This window comes from Motacilla alba, chromosome 2 (genome assembly GCF_015832195.1).
Source record: "Motacilla alba alba isolate MOTALB_02 chromosome 2, Motacilla_alba_V1.0_pri, whole genome shotgun sequence".
In the NCBI taxonomy this organism is placed as follows: Eukaryota; Metazoa; Chordata; class Aves; order Passeriformes; family Motacillidae; genus Motacilla; species Motacilla alba.
Genome location: NC_052017.1, coordinates 141,540,728 through 141,568,525, shown reverse-complemented (window position 1 = coordinate 141,568,525; position 27,798 = coordinate 141,540,728).

Here is a 27,798-nt window from a genome sequence, read left to right as displayed (position 1 = left end):
TTGGGGCACCTAATCCTGAGTGAAATTGCTGCACTGTAGAATACAGTGATCTCTGAGTAGATAAATGCTTCATTTCTGTTACCATGCAATGATCTTTTTTATAGTCTATGTATCTTAGGTCTCAGAAGGCTCATGAAGATGTTAATATTGCCCTTTCATTCTGCAAGAGAACTCAAGCAGTTAGGAGAAAAGTCGTCTGTCTCATAGTTGGATATTTTAGCATTCTGCTGATTGTAACATAATGAAGATGGTAGTTCAAAGTTCCACAAGCAGGAGAAAAATGAAGTGGCCTTTGATTCAGCCATGATACCTTTATCTCAATTTCATTTTTTTTTTGGGAAAAAACAACAGATGTTACAAATCATCAAGATCTGCACGGGTGACTGAGCAGCCAACACTTTAAAAAACAAGCTAAAATAAATGTCATGTTCCTCTGAAGGTTGTGGACTGGAAAAATCTGGCTTTCCAGGCTACATGCAACCTCAAGATATGCTTAGTACAGGCCTCTTGTTAAAAGTAATTCCCATTAAGAACCCTACCCTACTATCAGATTTGGGTGAAGCTGGACAAAATAGAATCATAGAATTGTCTTCAAAATGCATTCAAAAAGTTAGCATTTACCTTGTTTCCCAGCAAAAACCAGGAAAAGTAGAAATCTCTAAATTGTATGGGAAGTTCCCTCCAGTTTTCTTGAAAAACTTGTACCAAATCAAATGTTTCAGCAAAGGAAGTGGATTAAGGAAGATGTTTGGGAAGAAGGACTTGGTTACTCACATGGGCAGCTGATTCAGCTTTAGGACATCAGAGAACTCCTAAACAGCTCCTGGTGCCAAAACCAAACCTCTGATCTTCCTGCTCTATTTCTACTCAATGTAAAACCTTCCACTGCTCTTACTGCTTTACTTACTCCCCTGCCTCACCAGGGCAGCTGCCATTTGTCGTCTTTGTGACATTTCAATTTTCTCTTCAAGACCAGGATGCTGAAATTCTGCAGGAGGTAAGAATCTCACATTTCTAAATATGGTTCAGGTTTTTGTTTTGGGGTATTCTATGGGAAAGAGCTTGACAGTATACCTCAAATCAATCCTTCAAGTATATCAAAACTTCAAGCATAAGTAGTAAGGTAAAAGGCCCTTAAATATTATTGGAGTTGAAGGAGTTATTTTCAGCTGGTAATACTAAAATCTGAATGTTCATAACATCTGATTTGCTGGTGTTATGGACTTGCTGACTGAGAATCTTGGGACATACAGTTTTGGGTAACAAAGCAGAAATCAACAGAAATACATTGATTTGCATCCACTGGTGGACATCAACGAGCTTGCTGTCTCTTATTGTCATCTGCCAACATACCTTCTGGTTTGCCTAAACAGAACAAATGAAGAACAAAGAACTTCTAAAGCCGTTATGCTTCTCAGCTTTGAAAGAATGGAGTAAATACTGGACACTCTACTTTTTCTAGATACATCTGGGCTATAATGTTAACGTCATGGAACGCTGTGTCCAAACACTTTGACTTCAATGGACTTTGTTCCTTGAGTCTCACCCTTTCTTTTCCTGTCCTGTATGGCCCTGCAAGTCACATCTTTGCTATGATCTACTCCCACAACTGTGTTTGCCTTGTCTGTTTACATTGCCATTTATTTTCAAAAGGCCACAGCTTTTCTGTGTTTGTATGTAAGCTGTCAGCTGGGCTTTGAACTGGTGCAGCCATAGTTAGCAGTGTTATCTTGAAGATTCTTCCTAACATAAAAGTATATGCAAAAGAGATATTTGCTCTTTTTTTAATGTAAAAAGTAAATGTAAAACTCTTATGACATTGAATAACTGTCACTGGAACGTAATTTGGATAAACAGCCTATCGTGAAGCTTTCATCTGAATTAGGTGAGTCTGAACTTCTTAGGAACAGTATCACAGTTTTGAGAGCTCCATATTTGCATCCATGAGCCTATCTATGATCTTTAGAGTCTGCACATTTTGGCTGGAGACTTTCCAGGAAAGAGGCATTGCACTTCCCACTGTAAATTTTGCAGGAAATGTCTTGCTGTTGAGACTTTGGAGGGAAGGTTTATCCCAATCCCACAGAATTTGGGCTGGATCTTATTCTGAAGGCAAATGGAAGTGTTGAAAGCTCAGTTGGGTATGTCTGCATGCACTTCCATCATACTTTTGATTAGAATGAGATATAACCTGAGCATTTGGCCTGTCATAGCCTGTGGTTTCTAGTCTAGCAAGTCACACCTTTGTGCAATGCAGACACATATCCCTACAAGGATAACACCACTGTGGTTCAGCAGTGCTGAGTTCCCCTCTGGGCACAAGCTAATGAAGGTGAATCACAGTTTCACACCGACTTGAAATGTGCTAACAAACCTTTCCAGGCAATGGGCTACATTATTTGCAAATGGCTTCTTCACACATGGCTTCTTCTAGTTCTGTCTATGTGTCCAGCATACCTGAGATGCCCAAAGTTCCTTGTGTATTTTCATCTGGTGCTCTGCACTCCATTCTGGGAACCCTTCCTCATGCTGAGCTTGCAGAAAAGGTGTCTAATATGAAAAAGGTAGGCTTTGCAATAACAACAAATTCCATTTGGTTACAGGATAATCAGCTAAAGGTATTGTTGCTATACAAGATCCATACTGAAAACAATTAACTCCACAAAGAGAGAAACACGGTGAGGAAGCATCATGTCACTGTGTCACATCATGAAGCAAGAGACTATATTAAGAGTAAAAACAGCTGTTACTCCACTTGTTTTCAGTGAATTTGTGTACGTATCTCTGTGTATTTTCTGGTATGTTTAATTACTCCTGTGCGGCTGTCATGGGAAGGAAGTGGCATTCAGTGCTAGATGTCTGAGACATATAATAAGGATTAAAAATAAATTAATTCCTTCAACTTTGCCAAGCCAAAGTCTAAAAAGGTGCAGTTCATTCTGTAATGAATGTTGTACCCTGTATCAAATTAATCTTTCAGAGCCCCCTATCCCTAAGGAAGTCAAGATTGTCTGTCATGATACACTTTTCTTTCATTATCTTCAAACACAGAGCAACTAAATATATAAAGGCCTAATGCTGACTCATTAAACAAATGGATGCTTATTTCCACAGTCACTGTTCTGTGCAAACTGAATGAGTTTTAACAGAAAAATAATGTAAGTAACTCAGTCTTCATCAGACAGGAATATTTTGCAGACATACACAAGTTTGGCAACACTGTAAATCTGGGGCAGAGCAAAAAGCAGAAAAATAATGATACAGATGACAGAATTAAACAACAAAAGAAGGGGGTGCTGGTAGTTCTTGTGAAGACAATCTGGAAAAAATCTGTCTGTAACATCTAGAGCACCGGAAAAAAATATTTTTAGTCTGTTCTGGAAAAGAAAAAAAAAAAAAACAAACCAAAACAGAGAGACAACTGCTGCTGAAATAAAATGTGACATTTCCAAGACAAGGGCAGATACACCAATGATGATTGCATTCGGCTTTTTTCTCCTCAAAACTCAGATTTTATAAAGTCAGCCATAATATTGTCATTTTATGGTTCAAGACAGTTTTCTCTCCTCATTAGCTGATGGCACACTGCAAATTGCTTCAACCCATTTCTATGGGGGAGAGGGAGATGGGGTCTTTTTCTCATCAGTCATTTTGGCATACGGAAGTTGTGACTTCCTTGTAGCCAGTTGCAGTAAAGCAGGAGCACAGAGATAATGAACACAGCTGCTTCTGATCCGTGGATCAGATTCCTGGTCTCCAGCACCCCTCCTAACACTCCATCCTTCAGATAGCTGAGCTCTCCCTTCTACATCAGGCACATCACGGATTGTTTGTGTGTGTATGTGTCTTCTCTCTTTTTGCTGCAACACTGCTACACATCCAAATGTAAAACAAGCTCCTTGCTCCCTGGGCACTGGGTTTATCTACCTTAGAGTTATCTTAATGTCTATAATTCCCAAGGTGAAAAATATGAAAATGGCTGCTTATTTTCAGATATAGAAGAATTGTCAAGATGTCTATTGCATCACATCAAATTCACTCATATCTGGGATGAAATACCCAGGAAAAGGTCCACAGATTTAAACAAAATCCTGTCAAAATGAAGAAGTCTTGAGAAATCATAAGTCCTGATGGAAGTAAAATCAGGCTGTCTAGAAAGCATGAGAGAGACATTGGTGTAGGGGTAATTTAGGGCACAAAAAGAGACTGGGAATTATTCTACATCAAAATTCTAGAATGGAGTAAAAATAAAAAAAAACCTCCAGATTTAAGGATGATATTATTTTCTTATTTTTATAAAGAACCTAGTTCACTATAAACAGGAAGTGAAAGATTCTGTGTATTTTCAAATACTTTTACAACTCAAAGACTTGTGCAGAGGTGAAACAGAAGTCAAAAGTGACAGGCATTTACAGAGAAGCCACATCAGTGGCAGAATATTTTACTACACCTTTATTAAATGGGCATTATCATGCTTTAAAGAAATAGTATAGAACTATATATAGTATATAGGTTTGTGTTGGAAAAGATTTTAAGGATCATCTAGTTTGAACTTTCCTGCCATAGGCAGCAACTTCTTCTACTGGATCAGGTTGCTGAAAATGCCCTCCAAACTGGCCTCAAACTCTTCCAGGGGTGGGTTATCCACAACTACGCTGTGCAGCCTGTTCCAGTGCCCCAACACATCTGGGTAAAGAATTTCTTTGTAATAGCTAATCTAAATTCTCTCTTTTTCACTTTGAAACCATTACCCCTTGTCTATCACTACATAACCTTGTAAAAAGTAGATACATATAAGCAGAGAATCAGCTTTTGTTTTCACATTGTAAAGCTGAGAAAACTTCTAGAGACCAAATAAAATTTGGTTTTTTTTTTGTGAGAGCATCTCAGCATTTTTTGTAATGGTGGCCATTGCCAGGTTCAAGGGGTTTTTTGTTGTTGTTTTTTGTTTTTGTTTGTTTGTTTGTTTGTTTTTATGAATTCACTTTTGTTTAAGGATTGTGACACTTTACTTTCCAGGAATACTTTAACAGCTGATTTTTACTGGCACACACATTTTTGAAAGTCAATTTTGCATATGGGCCTATCTGAGAAACCCAAATTTAAAATGTGTATGTGTGCCAAGGGGTTATTGTACGCATGTTCAATCAGGGAAAAAAACAGAGTCCCATCAGATTTATCTGACCAACCCAGTTCTTACCCATGCAGCTCCACTGTATGTTGGGATTTTCTCAGCAAACTACAGCAGATCTCCTGGGACTTCATTTTCTGCCAGGTCAGACTCTTTGGAAATTCCTTGGAGTGTGTATTTTCCAAGGCATAATTACAGACTATTAGCTGTGCTTGCTCTACACCCATACACACAGATGTGCGTAACTGTGTTATGCAAATGTTGACCGTAAGACGAATCACGTACTTTGCTTTGTGCTTATTTGCATTTCCTGGTAGCTTCAAAAAGTCTAATTTAGAAATGGGCCTCCAGTTGACACCCTTGCTGTGGACCTACCTCCTGCCTCAAATCCCATCAGAAATTTGGATGGAGTTTAGATACTTTTCCAATGTTGGAGGTTGGTCCCAGTGCTGATTGGACTCCTCATTCGCTTTCATTATCTGATGGGTGACAAGCCTGAACGGCTCACCATGTGTAACTAAATCCACCACAGGAGCTCACAAATCCCAGCCTTTTGGAAGTGAAAGCTTCCTTTGGCTGCAGTTCAAGCTTTCCTGTCAGGACATTTCAAACACTCCCATCACAGGAGTTATTGCTCATATGGAAACAGGTGTGTTAACACATTCTTGGCAAACTACCAAGCAATGGAGCACAGGACTCAGCGAAGTTATGGCTGTATTTGTGTTCAATGTTTTTTTGAAAACCCCTTTAACAATGGGTGATCAGTAGATATTGAGCACGTATTATGTCTTGCACATTTAATCTGTTTATACATGGAAGGTTACATTATGGATTGATCACCTACATACTGGTGGTGATGAACATGGGGAACAGTTCTTTGAAAACAAAGGGCTTTTCAATACAGCATTCAAATGTTTAATGAGATTTGAAGCCAGAATGTTGAAGCTGGACAAATTTAAAACTGAAAATAATGAACACATTTCTAATAGTGATGGTAATTCAATAAGAGAAAAAAGCTTCCTAAGATTGTTGTCAAAAGTCTATCATTAGGAAGCTTTTAATTAAAATAGGAGATATAGAATCATAGAATCATTGAATGTTTTGGGTTGGAAGAAACCTTAAAAACATCTAGTTCTAACCCCACTGTCATGGGCAAAGAATCTGCCAATAGACCAGGTTATTCAGAGCCCCATGCAGTCTGGTCCTGAACACTTCCAAGAATGAGGAGTCCACAATCTCTCTGGGCAACTGGTTCCAGTTCCTCACCATTCTCATAGTAAAGCATTTCCTCTTAATATCTAATCTGAACCTGTCCTTCTTCAGCTTGAGGACATTGCCCCTTGCCCTATAACTGCAAGCCCTCGTGAAAAGTCCCTCTTCCATCTTCTTGTAAAGCCCCTTTGACACAGCTTATTAGTTTTTTTCCTCCTGTATTTGAAGGACTGCTGCAGGTAAATGGGCTGATTCAAGAACATTACAAAAAAAGCTGATCTAGCAGTTGCTCTGATTTTCTTCTATTTTGAGGAATACTCCTGGGAACTTTTAAGTGATTTGCAAGTAATGATAAAGCATATTTAAAACAGTTGTGAACAGCTCTACTTCCACAAAGGGACATCAAGCAGAAATTAGTCTACAGTAGTCCTGTGGTGTGTAAAGGGTGTGTTCATGTGATTGCAGCTAGACTCTTGTGTCCTTAAAAACTAGAATTTGCAAATTTGTCAGAGCATGAAAGCTAGAATTTTGTTTCATTATTTTCTTCCTTTTTGTTCATGATTTTGACCATAACACGTCGATTTTCTGGTGAAGAACAAAAACATGTAACTTGTATAAGGAGCTGGAGGTGTTTGTCAGCTTTCAGGACTGGGAACCTACTCAAGGTTTATTTACTATATTTAGTTACATATTCTTTGTTTCTACACAAGTGACAGCACAACATGAAAGTGTGAGTGTCTCTACCTACAATTATTATGAAGTTCTTCAGTTCTGGCAGTCCAAAAATTATCTATAATGATCTTTTGGTGCTCTAAACCTGGTTTTCTCCCTCATGCAGCTAATCCCCTATTTCTGCATTAAAATTTTGGCACCTTTTTGTTGAGAAAGTCCTATTTTAATGAGATGACGTGATGTTACTGCATGGGTGGAGTAGTAGATGATAATAGAACAGTTTGGTACATATCAAGGCATGTTAAATGCACTGAAAGATCCTCATCAAACACAAACTCAAACAGTAAATGAGACCAGTAGTAAGCACTGAAACAGGTGCTGCAGAAACAGAGAACAAAGGGGTCTGTCCCCACCCTTAAAAAAAATTACTGTTTCAAGGAAATAGGTTAAAAGCAAATGTCAAAACAGCATTTTCCCCATTCATTTAAGTCTTTTGAATGTTCCAGAAGTCAGACAGAATCATAGACCAATGCATGAAATACCCGAGGGACCAGTTTGTCTCAGGAACCATCACCGTCTGTCAGGACTATCTACTTCTAGCTACTTGACATAGAAAATAATGCAGAACAGATGACTGAAATGGTTGTAAAATATCAAAATTACTACCTAAGGTGTTTTTTTTTGTTTTTATTTCAAAGGATGTCATTTCTGTGTGGAGACTACTGAAGTCCTCTTTGAAGCCTGCTCCAGGCCTGTGACAACAGAGGTAATTTTGTTGTAGCTGAGCATTGAAACATATTTAAGTTTTTAAACTCAATGTTTTCCTGCAGCTTCAGGAAGAGTGACAGGAGGAAGAAGCACAGGAAGGTCTGGGCTTGCCTCCTCTGTCCCCAGGGACTCTCAGGCAGTAGGTGGGCCAAGTGACTGCAAAGAAAACCTTGGGATATTTGGATCCTCCTTGGATTGCCCCAGGTGATTAGGTCCTGGTGAATCTTGGAGAGCTGCATCCAAGCTTGCAGGAGACAGGGAGGCCGGCTGCCACCTGCAGAAACCACGCTGCTGCTGCAGGTTTGACATTAGCAGTGAAATTAGGTGATTTTCCCCTTGCTGAAGTTCAGAGTGTTCCTCAGGTTCCCGTGGTAAACATGTGACATGCTGACATCAGTGCCAGGGGAGAGATGCCATGTTTAATTTTAGAAGATAATTCAGAACTCATTGCGAAACATAGGCATTTATAAAAGCAATGGTCAGGAGAAGGAAGAAGCTTGTACTGTCATGCTCTTTCCTCAGAAACAGGAATCTGCCCGAACACCACACCAGGGATGAGTCTGGCCAGCTGCTCTCGCTGCAGGGAGAGAAATCCTGAGGGCTGCAGCACACGGGGATGGGACCTGGGGGTTGCTGCTCCATGGACCAGGCACCAACCGGGAGCTGCTCCAAGCCCAGCCCACCCCTCAGCTGTCTCACACCCTGTAAGGCTGTGCCATCTCCAAAGCTGTCCCCAAAATATACAGCTTGCTGCAGAGTTACAGAAATGATTTTAAAATTAAAATTAAATCTGTGGATTAGTTTCAGCTGAACAAGAAAACAAAGAGATTTAGACAAGATTGACACATTTGATTTTTTCAGTTTAAAACAAATGAAAACTAGAAAATTGGAAAAAATGTAAAACTAAGAATATAAAATAAAATGTAAGTAAAATATTAGTAAAATGAAGTAAGAAGTTTTGTTTCAAGTAGAACAAGATGTCTTAGTTGTACAACACCCCTCCTTGCAGTGATACTTCGTTATTTGATTTTATTAAGCAATTACACAGGCAAATATAGTTGGGGTTCATGTGAGACAACTGTGCAAAACATTTAAAGTTCAGACTTTGAATCAAAAAGGATTAAAAAGTCCACAGCCTGCACAGTTCTGAGTGTAACTAACTGTTCTGTAGCACAGTTATCTGGAAGGACATAGAGCCAGACAAGAATCCTGCCACTAAATTATTGTATGCATTTTTAGTAACCACCCAGATTTAACAAAATGACTGAGTTCCCTGTGTGCTGTGTCAAATCCTGTTGTATAATGTTACTTACCCTGATACGTATCAGTCGCAATTACTGTCTGCTTTCAGGTAGATGTTACTATGTCACTTGGAACAATAACAAAGAAAACAAAATCCTCTTCCTCTTTGAGTGAAGATTGCATCTTCCCAGCATGGGAAATGAGTCTATCATATGCTTCAGGACATTCATCTTTCTCATTTAGGGAGGTATCCTGGGCACGGTTTGCCACATTCAGAGAGGCAGTTTTAAATCCATGAACTCTTTCTATGGTTGCTACTGATGTTAAAGAGACCAGACCAATGCCTGTTGCTGAAAACAATTGCTCTTCAGACAAAAATACTGTAATGAAGATACTAATGGGTGCTAAAAGTGAGAAGCTGACCACTAGTTACCCAACTGAGACTAATACTACAAGCCAATGGAAAAAAAACCCTGTATTGTTGTGTGTTTTCTGCTTCACATTTTATGCAGCTTGGAGGAATACAGCAGTTGTGTATTTTACTCTCTTGAAATGCAGCATGTGGTTGGGTTCATACAAGAAACTGGATTTGAGACATCTCTGATGTCTGTGTCAGGTAACCCCACATTGTGGCAGTCCCTGCATGGCTCACAAAGCCTTCCCAAACACTATACTCCTTCTCATCCCTTCTTCCACTTATATATCCAATTATTTATTTATTCAGTGGCCCTCTGTAGAAGGAGATGTACTATATTTTTTCATTGCTAAGCTCAGTGATTCTGCCTGTTGTCTCTGAGCCATGGGATTCCTTGAGATCCCCAGAGTCATCTGGGAAGCTGTGACAGACAAAATCATCTGCTCTATAAATCGGATTTTGGCCCTGCAGGCCATGAAAAGACTCATGAAAATCAAGATATGTAGTTAACTGCTGAAGTAAGCATAGGTACCTGGATTTTTGAAACTACTGCCTTCTGTTCCTTACTGAGACTCCACTCCTGGACTTTAAATATGTGTTAAAATTTTCCTTCTTATACGCACGGTAGAAATAAGTACTTTTTTGTTGTTACCCCTAAGAAATTTTTCACCTCAATTTTTCATAGAGGCTTAGGGAAAAGGCTCCTCTCTCCACTAAAAAGGTCTTGGATAAGTATCTATGAAAGAGTTAACAAGGTCACTTTCCTTGTGTTGTTCATTAGCTTTGTATCTGTCACAGCCATAAATTGTGAAAACCACTGCTTAAAATACTTCCATGATTCCTCAGTGTTGCCCACAAGCTCTGTTGCACATGTAATAACACACCACTAAGAACAGAAGAGTAATTCAGACTGTGGTTTTAAGCTGTCCATCCTTACTGGCAGCATTGCATGTGGGGCAGCCTCTGCAATTGTGTCCTTCCAAGGCAATATCTGTTCATCTTGAGTTTCCACCCTTTTCCTTTTAAAAGGACACATTGCAATGATCTCTTTTTCATCAGCTCTCTACTGTGGGGCTGTTTCATAGGGACAGAAAATTGCTGCAATCCAGCATGTGAAATTTATTTTGAAGAGCCATCTGTAAATTAAGAGGTATTAGAACACAGCTGAACTGGAGCCTGTTTGAGAACAGAGTCTCTGTCTCTTCAGAGAAATGCTAATAATTGTTTGTGCAGTGCCTTGCACACTGAAATTCCTGCTGGAAACATCTCTGGGACTAAAATCCTGCCTACAACCATTCTCTGGCATGGATCCCCTGTTATTAAACTCTTTTCCATTCTGAAAGAGGGGGTGGTTGCATCCAGGCTGCCTGTTGGAAGTAGGCAGTGGGCTCTACTAATCTCAGAATTTTTTACTTGTCACAGGCCAGAAATGTGCCAGGAGTTGTTCCATAATCAAATGATTGAGATGATGGCTTCTGGGGTCCAACAATGCTCCGTGAGACTGTTTAATTTGCTGGCACAGACACCGGCTTTTTGTCTGTTACCACTTGGAGTTAATATAAATGCTAAATGCTAAGAGGCAGATGAGTAGTACCCTAACTTACCTTGCAATATATTTTACTCCATGAACATTTAAGTGGGCTTGTCTATCAACAAGATTAACTAACTCACAGTCCACATAATTCATGGGTTTTATTGACAGACTACCCAGTAGAAAGTAGGGTCAGAACATAATGAGCCCAAATCAGGTTTTTCTTTTCCCAACAGCACACTTCAGAGAATCACAGGATGGTTTGGGTTGGAAGGAACCATAAAGATCATCTACACCCCCCACCACGGCCATGGGTAGGGACATCTTCCACTAGACCAGGTTGTTCAAAACCCATCTAGCCTGGCCTTGAACACTTCCAGGGATTCCACAACTCACCCACATGGTTGCAAAGTCACAGTCTTTCTTGTTTGCTCATTTCATGCTGCCATTTTGGATGAGCCACCTGGGCCATGTGGATAGGAGATGTGCAAGCCATCAGTTTGCTTTGGAGGCTGGTGATAAGATCATGCCTTGGAGAGGTGGGAGAAGAAGGCCTGAAGCCCCTCAAATTGAAGAGGGTCTTGGACCCTCCATTCCTAGGAGTGTACTTGAAACATTAAACTGCCACACAAAAAGCAGATGGAATCTTTTCTGCAGGATGTTTTGTTATTGTTTTGGGGTTTGTGGGATTTGTTGGTGTTTTTCTTTTAAATTGTTTTTATTTCTTCTCCTTTTTCTTTACCATCAGAAGAGGAGTCTAGGCTCTAGAGTTTTTGCTGCTTTTTTTTTTTTTTTTTTTTTGGCCTGGAATAAGGCCTCCTCGTCCCCCCACTGGAACCATTTCCTATCCAGGAGATCAAGCAAACTCCTGGCATAGCTTGTAGGAGCCCTGAATTGCCCTCAGGAGGTGTCTGATCTCGTTCTTGCTTGTGTTGGGAAGTCTGGGTGTCTGAGCTATTCTACTAGAGCCAATTACCTACTTAGACATCAGGGGAGATAAGTCAGACACCTGAAGATGGATGGTATAACTCAGAACCCACTTCAGACTTTACTTTCCACCTATACAGTTTTTTGTTATAGCTGCATTAGAACATCAATGGTTTAAACTGACAGACTCTGCTCTGAAGGATTTATTCTGTCCTGGATTCAAATGGATATGAGTGAACATGGCTGTGGGCAAACCCTGACATCACCTCTAAATCATGCTGGTTACCGTGACTTCATACAGGCCATCAGTAAACATACCCTCAGACCTGCAGCTCCCAAACTGACCTGCCAGGCAGTCACTGGGCCTGCAAATTAAATGTAAAGACAGTCCTAAAAATAAGGATCATAAATGTTTCAGGCTAATTTATTCAGTAAAGTTAGATTAATAAAAAGCTGCTCCCCTGTTAAAACGTCATCTACTATGGAGCAGCCCACAAAGAATTACAGCAGGCAATTTTTATCTCTTTCCCACTCCTTCTTATTCCACCAAAAAGAAGGATTCATGTAGGAAAGTGCTGACACATCCTTAATCAAAGCTGTGTGAATTGCTCACATCAGTGTAATTTTATTATTCTGTTGCCTGGATACTTTAATAATAATTATAATAATAATAATGGTGATGATGATGCAAAATCTTATTAAGTCATTGAAGGATAATGCTTTGTTTTTCTACATTTATTTTTTAATTTATTGAGGAAGCCTGTTAATACTACAAGAAGAGACAGTATATATAGTCTATAAATGGGCAGGGAAATTCATAACAAAAAATATCCCCGCCCTGTGGTTCCAAAAAAGATCCAAACGCTATGAGCACCTTGGAAAACATCAAACAGAGACTAGGAGAAAGGGAGTGTGTTACAAGAACATCACTGACTGTTGGGACATGGTGATAGATCAAAATCTAGCCTGCCCTGTGAAGCCAGGTTTGGGAGGGCTTTTGTGTGCTGTTCTCTGACGAGGCTCAAATTTGGCAATTATTTATTTAAATAAACAAACACAGAAAAATACCACTGTTCAGGAATGGGACATCATGTAACTTTGGCTTCAAATGCATCACCCAAAGTGGTTTCGGATCAGTTGACTACTAAGGCCTCTTCTTCCCTGTTTCTGTTGTGATAAAACAGCAGTGCTCCCACTCATGGCCTGTGCAAAATTATGATGTTTAATCTCTTTGTTAACGGAAATTGACTTTTGCCTACATATAAAAAAAGCTGTCTGCAACTATTTTTATCTCATTGACAGCCAGCCTCATAATTACTTCCTAAAGCTGCTACCCAAAGCAGCCTCTTTTACCATGTCACAATTCAGGTGTTAAAAAATAAACATTTGAGACCCAAATGAAATAATCTCAATGTGATATTGCAGAGGTTAACCTTTGTTCTCTAGATATTATTGAGACATGAGCTAATGTGGGATTAGTGAACAAACTTCAAAACCATGTATGTCAGGTTTAAGTGTCTGTTGCTATATTGGGAATTTCATCTTTAAAGTGCTTTGTGATCCCATACATAGGGAGTCATGGGGACAAACTCTGCAAAGTAAATCACCTCTTATAAGGAGCAATTTGAATCGGGTCAGAGGAAGAAGCAAACAAGGCTGGACATCAAGTGTACAAGGAAGACAAGCACAGTGAAAGAAATAATCCTAATGGCAAAACCAAGTATTTTGCAGCTGAAATGGAAACACTTTAGAAAGACAGATGATAATTAGAGAGGTTTACATGATAATTAACTTTCTATCAGCAATCAAAGGCTCAAAGAAAATGAAATCAATGAAAACAAACCAGGGTATCCTTGCCACATTTAAATGCTTTCTGTTAATTCAAGTGGTGGAGAATAGGTATGAAATTGCACCATAAAAATTTTAAGTGTATAGAATTAAAACCCCAAAAATGGAATTTAGAAAAAGAGTTTTTAGCATTTGACTGACAAAGGAAAATTTAATTGTAGAACAGATTGTGACTTTAATGCTGAAGACCTGTTCGGGAGGAAGCTTCAGTGAAACTCATCGTGAAAAACCAAGATACACTGAAGTCATAATAAAACTTTGACAGAGAATTATAAGAGATCCAGAATTAACCCAACAAGGCTGTTTTGAATTTTCCAGCCAAATGAAATGGAGTCCACCATGACTTTTGTAGTGAGCAGATGGTGATCTGGTACCCTGAATCTGATGGAGAGGGCAAAATGTCTCTAAATAGTTCATAGGCAGGAAAATGTGTGAATTTGACTCAGGGTAGACTATCCCCAGACATTCCTCATGAACTTCAATGCAGCAGAACACTACAGGGGTGTCTTCCTAACACAGTCCATTCATTTACTAAATTTTCTCTAGGCACCAGTACATGAGCTGTGGCATTGCTGAAAAGACTGGCATTAAAAAAAGGAGGTGTTGTGGTGAAAAGTAAGTGCTTATCTTTATTGCAGTATACATTTCCATTTCATGTGTAGGAAAAATAATAATTTCTAAATTGCAACACTTTTAACAGTGGTGTGAAAACAAGTTCCTGGTTAGAAGTATGTCAAGCACTTAATTTTCCAAAGGTGTTTTGTTGGACAAAGCAGGGACTAAATCCTTTAGGACATGCCTAAATACATATTTCAGGGGATGCAGAAGCTCCCTACAGGGTTCAGGTGTCAGGGACTTTACCATAAATCTGGTTTCTTCTAAAGCTAGAAGAGGACAGGTAGATAGATAGATAGATAGATAGATAGATAGATAGATCAGTCTGTTAAGCAGTAGAAAGAGTAAAAGTACATAAATGGTAGAAATGAAAACTAAAATTCGCTCCTTGTGTACAGACACATGAGACAGGAGCATTTGCTATTACCAACAAAGAGAAAGAGAAATGTGTTTATTTGTATGATAATGATTTTTTACACAATAACAAGGTATTTTTCTGGATGGATATTCCAGCAGACTGAGTTGGAAGAAAAGAGCACATATTTATGCTCTTGGAAGACAATGCATTTTGAGAGCACTGTTTACATACTGAAATGCTTTACCAGTAACCAAAATATAATTTTCTCTGTATATGGAGTGTAAACATTTATTGAGATGACATTTTCTTTGGGGGGAAGAGGAGTGAGAGTTCACAGACAAAGGCTCTAGGCAAGGAAGAAATTCTGAAGCTGAGCAAGCTAACATAAAAAGCATACTACACAGTAGGAATAACACTTCCTTGGGAGAAATTGAGGGGTAGGTTATAGGATACAGCCAACCAGACTACTGCCAACATGACTGTCTCAGTAAAGAAGGGGTAGAAAGGCTGTATAGAGCTTTACATCTATCTATAGATGCACCTTCTCTCCTCAAACCATCAACCCGAGAGTATTTACTACAGCATTGGCCAAGGGAGAAATTACCACATGTAGAATTTTGGCCTACTTGTAATAAATAAATAAAAACATTTAAACCAAAAGACCTTCTTTAGGTCAGCAGCAACATACATAATAGGTGTGTAACAAAACAAGTTTACGCAGAACTGACTCTGTACCAGATAATCTCCTTCCTCTGGCCCCCACACTGGGTAGGTGTCCTACCTCTGACCCCCTTCTCTCACTCAATTTGTTCTTGCTCCTCTCAGTCTCTCCTCCTCTAATTCTGTGCCAGATACCTCTGGGTGCAAATCCTCCAGCATTTATTTTTGAGGTACAATATCTCTGAGGTATATGGGTGAACTGAACAAGAGATTAAACTGCACTGGGGATTAAAAAGGATGCAGCCCTGAGTTACTGCCATAATGACCCTGAAAGCCAGGAATTTGGGGCACTTCCAAAAGAGAATTTCACATGCTTGTCAGATCAGTATAGTCAAAACTGGAGGCCACTGGCTGACAAAAATAGTAATGAGTTTTCAAAGCTTCTATAAACTTAAAACTGATTTTGAAATTAGTAATCCTGATGACAGAAAAGGACTAGAACACTTTATTTTCTCCACCTCAATAATTTTTTCCCCTTTTCATTTGATTGGTTTTTTTTCTCTTTCTTTTATTCTTACCTTGTTGCTTCCTTTATTCCTTTGTTCTCTTGTTTTCTTTGCCTTCTTTCCAAAGCTCAGGCTGAATTTTGCATACTAACCCAAAGGGATTTTTTTTATTTTCTGAATATTGTCTCCAGAATATTTGCTGACTAGTCTCTAGAACATTTTGCTGACTTCAGTCAGACTTAGGCACCATGTGTGTCAACATTATTTTAAAAGAACCTTGTCTGCTTGCAGGAGAAGTCTAGGCTGGAACTGTTGTATCTATAGTTTGGGCTGACGGCCTATAGTAAATATGTAGGTGATTAGCATGCAGTGGCCAGGATAAATATGCTCAGGTATCTGAGAAATGTGTTGGAATCACATTATGCCATCTAAACACACCCTAAGAAATCCCGGCAAAACCACTCCTTAAGCCATTCTGTCTTATGGTTGCACTGTGCATCTCAGGCACAAGTTCTCCAGAACTTAATACATTTTCTGACTCTTTGAGCATCCTATTTTTATTTGTCTCCTCCTGGAAGAATTTCTTTTTTATTTTCTCATGGTTCTTCTCAAGATTTACTGTCAGTATTTTGCCTACTCTTTCTACTGTTTTCTCACAAATCCTGTTATGTGGAACAAAGTAAATCTTTAGGTAGAAAAAAACCCCAATAATATCTGCATGGAATCTCTTGAAATTAGAAAAATGTCCTTCTGCCCCAAAGTCTTCTCTGTGCACTGGCCTTTGCTTATCACCATGTCCTTGTCTACACCAGCCTACATCTCTGGGACTCTTCTTCGCCATTGCCCTGGGTTTCCCCAGCTTTTTACTTGCGGTATTTATATAACCCCATTATTATATGTAATTATATCTTATTAATGATCAGTCTGCTAAGTGTTAACATTTACTATCCCAGGAGGAAGGAGCTCTTAAAAATGTACCTTTCATCTAGGTAAAATTATCCTGACGTATGTGTATTACACCTCAGAAAAAGCTGACCCCATTGAAGTTATCTTATGCAACTCCATCATGCAATCTGCATGACACTTCATGACTCTACAAATATTACCTTGAGCTGACAATGCTAGGGAGACATTTTGTTCTAGGATAAATCTTGGTTACACAAGGATGACGAAAAGATATATCCGCTCTCTTCAATTTGCCGCGGTATCATAACTTTACAGGCTCTGTTGACTGAACATTCCTCTTACTTGCACAATCAAAAACCTGTGAGTTCATTGTGATTTGTTATACATCTCCAATTTCTTCTCCACTTAAACAGGTAGTGCCTGTTGAGGGCCCAATACAAAGGCTGTGAATGATGTGGAGAATTTGAGGCCTCAGGCACCAGGGTAAAACAAACAGTCCAAGAGTAATGGTGCCAAGGAGAAGGTAGTGGAGAGGAAGCAAGGAGATCAAAAAGGCCAAAAAGCTTGGTGGGAAGAGAAGGAAAAGGTCTTCACAGCCCCTCCATGCTGCACAGACATGCTGCAGGGTTGGTGTAGTCAGCAGGCAAAGGCTATGACAAAATCACACAGAGTCACAGAATTAACTAGGTTGGAAAAGACCTTTGAGCCTAGCCTCAGGTTGGAGCCCTCTGCCCCTCTCAGGACTCTCTCTTCTTTCTTCATTACATGCCTCTGATCTTCTAAAGTTTCCCTTTTCCTCTCCCATCCATTTATTAATCCTATAGCCAAGTTCCTTGATAGTAGTTAACAGTCTTCTCTGAGGCTTTGCTAGACAACCTGCCTTACCACGGAGGCCTCCCTAGTGGGCTGCTGCCGAGTTTGAAAGGGCTCTTTGTGAAAAGGCTCTGTGCAGTGAGGGGCTGGATTTTATGTGTGTTATAAGGAAAGCTGAGGTGTGAACAGGATGAAGAGCCTGGAAAAATGGAGAGTCAATACTCAAAACAAACCTATGCTCTGTCCTTCTATGCAAAGGGGACTTTCTTGGCTAAGAGAGACAATCTTGAACCTCAGTTTGCTAGGAAGACATCTCAGCATAGCCTTCCTCTTTGTCCTGCTTAGTGCAGGATCTCCTACCTAGAACTTGATGTTGGGTGAGAATTTGGTGGATAATTTGTTGCTAGTCAGTTTACAAAATAGATGAAGACATAGAGGCAATTGGACACCACAGCTCAAGTGAGGGCAAATTGTAGAAAAAGTAAATAGTCCGCAATCTAGTAGATTAATTTGTGCTCTGTAGCCATGTGCAACATTTTTCACACTGCAAATTTGTAGCCAGCCAGAATTCATGTATTCTCATGAATTCAGCACTTCACTATTGACTCCACCAGGCAGGATCAAGTCTCACTAATGCATGAACATGTTAATACAATGGATTGTTGATTACCACTGATGCACCTTCAGATGGAAGTGCTTTACTCTGAATGTTAAGGACAAGAGTCTAAGTATATGGCTCAAAGTAAACACTTTCTTAGGAGACTGACTGCTGTGAGAAGCGTTAGCTGAAGGAAGAGCAAGTTTCAAGAAATGAGAGGTCTACTTTGCACAGTAGCCTTGGGGGACAGAAAGATTTTTAAGCCTACTTGTTCTGAAATCCTTTTGTCTCTGAATGCTTTATTCTTAGTACTAAATAAACAATAGTTTGCATAAATAGGTTTCTGATCACTGCCTACACCATTGATCACAACTTGCTTCAGGGAGAAACTGTGGGTGCTGGAACTGAGCCACATCTCGGGGCTAAGCACACCTGGTAACCAGGCTCTCCTGGCCTGTGACTGGGGCTCAGCTTCTGAGCAATAGGAGCAGCAATGACTCAAAGCCTGATGGTTGAAGGAGTACAGAACAGGCAGGGGTGTGGGAAGAGGGAAGGCTGTCCCCCAGACTGTGTCATGTCCAGAGACATCTTTGGTTGTAGTTCACTGGTGTTGCTGATTGTGCTATGAGCTGAGGGAAAACAATGAGTGCAGTTGTTCATGAGGCTGCTCATGTTAAAATGTTGGCATTAAATATTGTAGTTACTAATTAAAAATATGCATTTATATGGCACCATAAATGTCCATGGCACTTTACAGATAACAATATTTCTAACTGTTGGGAATATTAAGTCTAAGTACTTGGAAGACAGCCAAACAATATAAGCAGATAAGGTCTACTGTTTGTATCTGTAATTTGGTGAGTTCTTTTGATTTTCCTTCTAGATAGAAAACACTAAGGGCAGTGCTTGCTTACTTCCTATTTCTAGGACCTTTTAGTGACCAAAGTAAATGCATATAAACACCCTAGGGACATTGTTTTTAAAACAATTATGGATGATTTTGTGCTAGACTGATTCTGGGTATCACTAAAATCCTTGTGCACAGTGGGAAAAGTACCAGTTGGAAAGTGCTTAGCTCTAGTGATTTTGAATGAAAGAAAAGTAAAAATATCTGTCTCTTTTGGTGGTATGGGTAAACATGCTCATTTATGTAACAGATCTATCAAGGGGAAAACAAATTTTGGTGAGAGGAAAGCTAACTCTTCAAACACCAGTGAGCTAGAACAATAGTCCATACTGAATAAAACACTGTATTAGCCAGGAGGTGTAACTTTCTACTACTGTCTATGGCCCCTGGCGCAAAGGAATGCATTTTTGGCAAGAACAGCAGCTAGCTCTGGTTTAATGACCCTAGACTACCTGGGGCATAGGAGTGAAGCAGGCTTAATTAGGCAGCAGGTCCCAGGGAAGCTGGGAGATATGGCACTGCACATAGATGCTGCTTTTCTGAGCTCTTGGAGACTTGTTATGAGAAAAATACATGTCCTTTGCCAAGCCCAAAGGGGAGAGAGCTTAGCACAGGGGTGGAGACTTGGTCTCCCCACAGGTGGCAAAGATTCAGGAGCACATGGCATCTGTGCAAATCCCATATCAGACACACACACACTCAAATCGCAGGGAGAGAGGTGAGCTGATTACTCCTGTCCACCCTCTTGCATTTCAGGGGGCAGAGGACCTGCTGAATACAACATAGAGAACACCTTGACTTGTCCTCTTCATCCCTCCTACAGAAAAACTGCCAAGAGTGTGATGACTTGGGTAAGCTCCTGGAGAAGACTTTCATGGTGAGCAGGACTGTCCCTAATAAAGGAAGCTGAGAGAGCTTTGCTCTCCATCTGCTGCTATAAAGAAGAGAACTTTCATCCTTCTCCTTGGCTGGACTGCAGAACAGCATTGCACCATCATTTCTGATGGTTCATGAACTCTGTGGTGAGGTGTCTCTCTCTTGTTCCCACCTATTTTTACCTCCACATTAGGCTTCTTTTCTGTTTTCTCTAGGCTGCTCCTCTTTTCTCTCTGCTTTTCCTTAGAGTGTTTATTTTGAAAGTAGAATGAAGTGTGCTCTTGGTGTTTATGATTTTCAGGGCAGATGCCCCATATACATGGAAAACTGGCCAGGAGATAAAATGAGCTCCAAAGGTAACTAAATGCTAGTGGAGAAAATCAGTGAGGATATTTCCCCAAGCTTGGTCACGATTTAGAGGCCACTGCATCATAGGAAAGCACTTTTATTCTTTGAAAGGCCACGTTCACCCTGGTTAGCAGATTGGATGGACAATGTGATGGGACCTACTCTTGCTGAATTTGGAACTTGGTTCCCATCTGAAATATGAGCAACAGCATAGCCAAACAAATGATTTCTCACATTTCTTTGAAACTTAAATCTCTGCCTTGTAGACATCTAAAATGTTTGACTGGTTTTTTCTTCCCTTCTGGTTTTATGCTGACCATGAACCTCATGAGAAAACTTGCTCCTATGCATTCCAGTGGTTTAAGCAACTATTTTTTTTAAAGTCTTCTGAGGTCAGAGGAAGAATTCCAAGTCTTTTGAGGTTCTACCTCTAAAAGGCAATTTTTAAAGAGAAGAAAATTCATATTTGAATTTTGTCTTCAGATTCTGCTTCAGTAAGTCTCCAAGTTCAAGGCCCAGGCCCACAATAAGGGTTTTAAATACCTTTTTTGACTAAAAAGAAATTATGCAAAGATATTACTTCCTTACCTTCCACATCTGGGCTCTGTAGGTGTTCACACTGATGACTGTTTACTTTATTAGATACAAATAAAGTGGTTTTTGTTTACTGTGTTTCTCTTCTTGTATTCCTGCTGCTCTTGACATACCTCTAGAGGAACATGTTGGATTTCACTCTTGTTCTTATCTCATCAGCAGGACCAGCAATTGAGTTTGTACATTTGTTCTGCAGAGCACACCTTCTCATCCTGACTGTGGTACCCCTGTGCTATGGTGCCCATTGCACAGTGCATTTCTGCCTGCCTGAAGGATGTACACTACCCCCAGGTAAAGGGGCTGAAGAGAAAACCATAAGATCCAAGGAATCATGCGACTGGATGTTTAATCTCAGGGGTTAATAAGTTATCTGGTACAGGTCTCTCTTTAGTTCTTTCATTTATACTGCATTAAGAGTTCAATGAAATTTGAAATAGCTCCTCTGTATCTTTGACAGGCACAATGAGCCATGGATCACTTCTGAAAACCTAATATGCCTGGGAAAATAAATGGCATAAACTGTAAACAAAATATGTTTCAATGATGCATTGATAAGAAAAAACTGGTATTGCAGCTTTCTGGAAAATAGGTATCATTCCCAGTAGTGATACTTTGCATATTTTAGTCAGGACTGGGAACCACAGAAGATACAGAGCTTTCCTGTCAGGACTTGATTGTAGAATTTGTACATAGTGAAGCGTGCCAAACCCTACCCTTATTAACTGTTTGACTATTCCTACAGGCCCGTACATATAATCTATGTGGTTGCAAAACAGGAACAATTGCAGGACAAAGAACATACTGTTAAATTAAAGTTTCATAGTTATTACCTGCAGTATGTAGGGGGAAAAAAATGTAGCAGGAGATTGTGAAGGCGTGTATATAAAGCTGAAAGAAAAGAGAATGCCGAGTTCAAGGAACTTGCCGAGTTCCTGTTCCTGACACTGAGAAAGTAAATGAACAGCTGCTTTAACCTACTTCCTAACTGAACTATATTGTGTTTACCTTATTAGTTGGCAGTGTGCTTTGATTTAGAACAAAATATCCATTGAAGAAATGTTTGACATAGTTTGACGTTGTACCTGTTTGCTTACCCCAAGACCCAGTGTTCGAATGATCTTTCACTCCTGCCTGATGTATAACAGATTTGGGGATCCCATTTTTGGTCCTGTTGGTGCATGGGCACCTCGAGCCATGTAGAAAACAGTAACTTAATTCTGTTTCCTGGATGCTTGCTATTTAGGTAAGAATACTGTCTGACCAAATGCTTTACTCTCTTCATGTATGTAATTGCACCCAGTTACAGGTAATTTTTATCACATTTTATCACAGTTTTTTCCATATTACTTTCTACCATTTTTGTAGTGCTTTGTCTGCCTGCCTGGTTTTGGCATTAAGCAAGCAGATGATCTAGCAAGTAGGAACGAGCTTACCTCCTACTGCTGTGCTGGGAAATATTTCGGCTCTGCCCCAGCCCTATGATAGAGTCAAAATTCCTGTTCCTCTCAATTGTCTGCTCCTTCTAAATTTGTACTGCAGTGGAATTTGGGCATTAACCACCTCTGCTTGCTCTGGTGGCTCCAAGGGATTGTGATCCACTGCACAGCTCTCATGAAAATGGAAATCCAAAAGGCTGGAATTGGATTCCCAAATGCAGAACTCTAACATCAATAAGGATAATACGAGAAAATGTGAGTTTCATGAATGACCCATAAAAACTTTGTTTGATGTCAAGTTCAAACTACATTTCTTAAAAATTTGGGCTACACATCTAAGAGGAGAAAGCCATGTTCTCATTCCATTTAATGTACATTATTATTCCTGCTTTGCACGTAGTTTATGATCTTTATCTTAAAAAACCCTACTCCTGATGTCACCAAGTAGGATTAAATCTGACCAGGTTCTGCCACTGTAACTTCGCCCTTGTATCTTCAAGTAAAACAGTGCAGCTTGCACCACCAGTTTCCTATGAGGCATTTTCAGAAGACTTTGATCATCGCTGATCTATTTACATTTAGTTGCATCAGTGACATAAAGATGAAAGTCTTCTGGTCTCATTGCTGTTCTTTCAAGCTGTCTGAACTCTCACTAGCTGTGCACAGCAATTATAGTTTGGCCTTCATTTAGTGGCACCTTTGTTTGGCTGCTGATAGGCATAAACTTTATCTGCTGTGGAGGTTTACACTAGTGGAAGAACTGGCCTGATGCATTGGTAAATGCTTCAGTGGTCAGCAGGAAGCAGGGTCCAAACTAAAAAAGTCATTATCCACTGACTCTGTTGGATAGCGGTCAGAAAGGCTCTTTTTCCCCCCTTTTTTTCAGTGTGGATATTTTCTCTGAAATGATCCTGTATTGCCAAAATAGGTATCTGAGATTCTGCCAAAACATTGAACTTCAGGGAAGTTTGAGAAATGATGTATTTGGATAACACTGTTGTATGGGAGTGTTAAGTTCCTAGTACGTTCCAGCTGACTTACAAAGAATCTCAAGAACGGGAAACCTGGTCTCCTGTGTGGCAACAGGAAATTTCATTTAAGGACAGATCATATGACTGTAGCATTGTAGGAAGGAGACAGAATAACGATTAATATAGAAGTTTAAAATTGCAATTTTATGTCACATTATTTGATTGACGGAAGAAATTAGAGCAGTTTGAGATCTCAGAGGCCCATCTTTTCCATTTCTTGAATTCTTATGATCTCTAGAGAAAATAGAAATATGAAAGAAACCTCCATACCAGTGGATAGGCCAAAGTCCCATTTTTAGATATTCAAAATTAATAACAAAAGGGAAGTCAATAAAAATACTTCACCTCCAGAGAAATGAAGCAGCACAGACCTATGATTGTTGTATTTTGGTAAACATCTAAATATACTGCCAAATGAAAACTGTTTTTAATATAGGAAAGGTGACAAAAAAGGGAACTTTAAAATAATCAGGTTTTCCCAAGAAATTAGACAGAAATGAAACAACTGCTGACATCTTGAAAAAGGATTTGGTGGGTTGAACAACCTGAATCAGATTTGCTATCAGTGCTGCTTTGAACAAGGGACTAATGGACCTCTAGAAGTCTCTCCTAACCTCAATTTTCCATGAATTTATCAACTGACCCTGTGAGAAGAGGACACTAATACAAAACATCAGGGATTGCTCTTGACACACGTTGCCAAATTTTTCATTAGTGACCTTAACATAAACCGGAAGAACATGTAAATTAAATTAGCTGTTGACACAAAGCTGAGAGGCATCATCAATACAGCAGAGAATCAGAATATGGAAGGCAAAGAGGAATTTTGATGAGTGAGCTAATAGAAATGGATGTGCGTAACTACATGAGGTGCAAGGTCATGTGCTTAGTGAATAATCACAACAATTTCCATTATAAATTTTGTTTGCATCTATTGAAAAGGACAGAGAACAAAATAGTGTGCACTAGCCAATCATGGGCTAATTAAGTGTAACTGTTGTGATGTGGCTGTAAAATGAGCAAGTGCCACACAGCAGATAAGGCATTTTGAGTAGTGATAAGGAGGAACTGATACCATTGTTCTTAATTTAAAAAAAACCACAAATGCACAAACAAAAACCCTGCCCCAAAACCAAAGCAACAGCAAAACACAAAACAAACCAGAGCTGAGAATAACAAAAACCTCAAAAAGAAACTTTTCAAGAAAAGGTAATTTTTATCATGACAACAAATGGCCATCAGCTGCCAAGAGGCAGAAATTCAGATTGACAAAGAACAGACCTAACTTTGAGACTTTAGGATACTGTGTCATGAGGAGCAGCAAGAGTTGTGGATGAGATCACAACCTGTGCTAATGTCAGCTCCTAGCTTATCCTTCTTTGTGGAGCAATGCTACACTTTCTGCTCCCTCACATCCCTATTGTTACGTGTTCCTTTGCGATATTCCAAAACCTTACAGGCAATATTGATATCAATGAGTCAAGCCCGCTAATGGTCCTGAAAGATGGCTTAATAATTCCCTGTCTTTTGCTCACAGTTATCGGAGTAAATTCAAAAGGGTTGCATGAGGTCACTGTCAATAGAAAGTGTCCAAAACCAAAGTCAGTCCACCCATCCAGCCGCTAGACTGCATGTCTTCCCTCAAGAATGGGTATGCCTGCCCATGGTTAATGGAAGTATATCAGACTTTGCCTGCAGCAGTTTGCTATCTGAAATAATTGCATGTCATCAAAGTGTGAGCTCTCCTTTTCCCAGATCCTTATTTTTGTATAGTGCATCTGATAGTGTCTCTATGAATTATATATGCTACGGCACATCAAGGCTGCATCCTGAAATGACACGATATAGGGAGCCTGGTAGAATACAAAGAAGCTATGGAAAAGTGAAATAATTTATTTGCATTTAACTAAATGATTCAACTATTTGTTGGAATCAACCATTAAACTAACAGCAAAAAAAAAGCAGGTTGCAGTAATTTAACATCTATTAATTGCTCAAGAATATGGGTTTGACCTAACTGAAGTTTACTTATGAAATTTAAACACATTCAAGCACAGATATACAGTGTGGTCAGATCTGCAGATCTGTGGTGAAGAGCTATTGGCCGAAAATGTCTCTGACCCAAAGCTTCAGAGATCAATCCAAGCAATCTCAGACAAAGTGAGCAATTGGCCACAATTCTGACTTCCCAGGCTCACTGCCTATGAGAAGATTTTGGAGTCAACAATGTTTATTGTAGCCTAAAAAAATCGTATAGCCTTATGGACTTGATCAATTTTCTCATGCACAGAATTTTATCTCAATTTAATTTAAGTGCAGATCAGAATGTATGTTCTGTACGCGAGTCAGTAATATCCCTATCCCTGAACCTACCATTCCTGAACAAGTGTTTTCAAAATGTGAATTTCAATTTTTGTCAAGGCTGGCTTATTTAGTCCCAGTTTTCACATTTGGCCTTCTGGCATGTAGTCTGATTATCATAAAATAAGATCTATTTCAAATTTAAGTCCAGATCTATTACTAGTATTACTATGCATATTGAAATGCACTGATGAATTGAGCATTAATATAGTATGAATCAGATTAACTAAGATCAATCTGAGTATGCTCACAGATCAGAATTAAGGGCTGACTGTAATGGAGCCCAAGGAATGCTGTATACCCAAATGGTACAGTCCTGTGAAATCCTGTTATTGTTACCCAGCTAAAGGAATTTTGTATTCAATTTACTTTCTTCTACAAAATACCTGAAGCACTCAGCATTTCAGACTCAGCCCGCATGTCACAGCTTACCTATGGTGCAGTGATCTGGGAATTTACTAAAAAGAGAGATAGCTAAAATAGCTATAGAGATAGCTCCTAAAAAGACACCCAACTAGCCTCTCCTGTTTCAAAACCTCAAAATGTCGCTTGTGACAATTTTGAGACATTAACCAGGATGACCAGTCTTAAGGAATGTAGAAAAGTACAATTGCTTCAGTCACTTGCTTGTTCTCCTGATTACTGAACAGAGGAGTTTTCCAAATTTACAGAATATAACCACCACTTTTAGGCAGTTTTGTTCTGTAAATCCCATGTTTTCTGCATTTACTTCACCTCCCATCTTGACTACAACCTTAGGTAATATCATAAATCAAACAGTAAACAGGATTCCCCACAGCTTGGATGCAAAAGTGCGTGAAACATAGCATGACTTCTTTTGTATTAAAATACTGTCCAAGATCCATCTTTAGGAAATATCTACTGGAGTCTGTTGTAGACCGATGAAAGCAAGTCCTGGCTATGTTTCTAAGTAGCAGGGCATGAATCAGCTGTGATCCAGAAGATGTCTGACAGTGTTAGCATGGTGCTGAGTCCAAACTTACCTTGGGCTTGGCCAGACACAACTGTAGCTACCTGGTGGTATTGGACAGTGCATATATAATTACACTGTACCTATTGCGTCAGATTCTTCCCTCATTTACACCAGTCCAGCTTCTTGTAGGTCAGTAACTTTGAAGTGGTAAGAGAAGTATTTGGCTGAGTTCCTCAGTTTTATGCAAATGTCCTATGTAACATCAAAAAGGGAAATTTAGAGAGAAGCTGGAATAGCATTTAGAAATCAAGTCCAGAAAATGTCTGCTTGTTGTTGAAACAGGTAAACTACAGCTGCTGTAGTTTAGCTGCTGAAGGAAGTTTTCCTAAAAGGTATTTCAGAGTCTGATGTTCAAGGAAACCATCCAAACTTTCCTGTATTTACTTACCAAGAACTGAATGCAGAAGTTTCAGTGCTTGAACAAGCTGCTACAATTTGAATAAGAGAAAAAATCCATGTTCAAACTGCTTTACCTTGGACATTAAACGTAAGTATGATAATGGCACCAGTTACCCTATCCATCAGGGTGTCTCATGCCACCTAAGCTGGGCACCTAGGATTCCCCAAATGGACAGTGGGCAATTTAGGTGCTCAACAGAGGAGCCTATTGCTCTTCATTGCCAATACAGGGAGTTTACTAAACACTTATAGCTGTGATTCATTTCTGAAAGACACTGAGTGGACATCTGGCTAGGTTCTGGGAAACAGCAGACAAAGTTATATGCCTGGACAGGCTCTGGAGTCTGGTCTTTAACGTCCTGACATATGCAGGAGTCAGAACAGCAAATATTGTTTTGATGGTGTCAGTATTAGGCACAGTCTGAGCACATCTAATAAATCCAGCCTCTCTGAGGTAGAATGTCAGAGCCTCATTGTCTGCCTCGGAGCTTCAACAATTTAGATGCTTAGTAAAGCAAACCTGACTGTTCCTCATAGGAGAAAAGGTTGAGCACAATTCTGAGCACAAGAGACTGAGTAGGTTTTTCACCACCTTCAATATCACAGGGTCCTGAATACTGGTACGGGTCATCCTTTTGGACCTAGAGGCT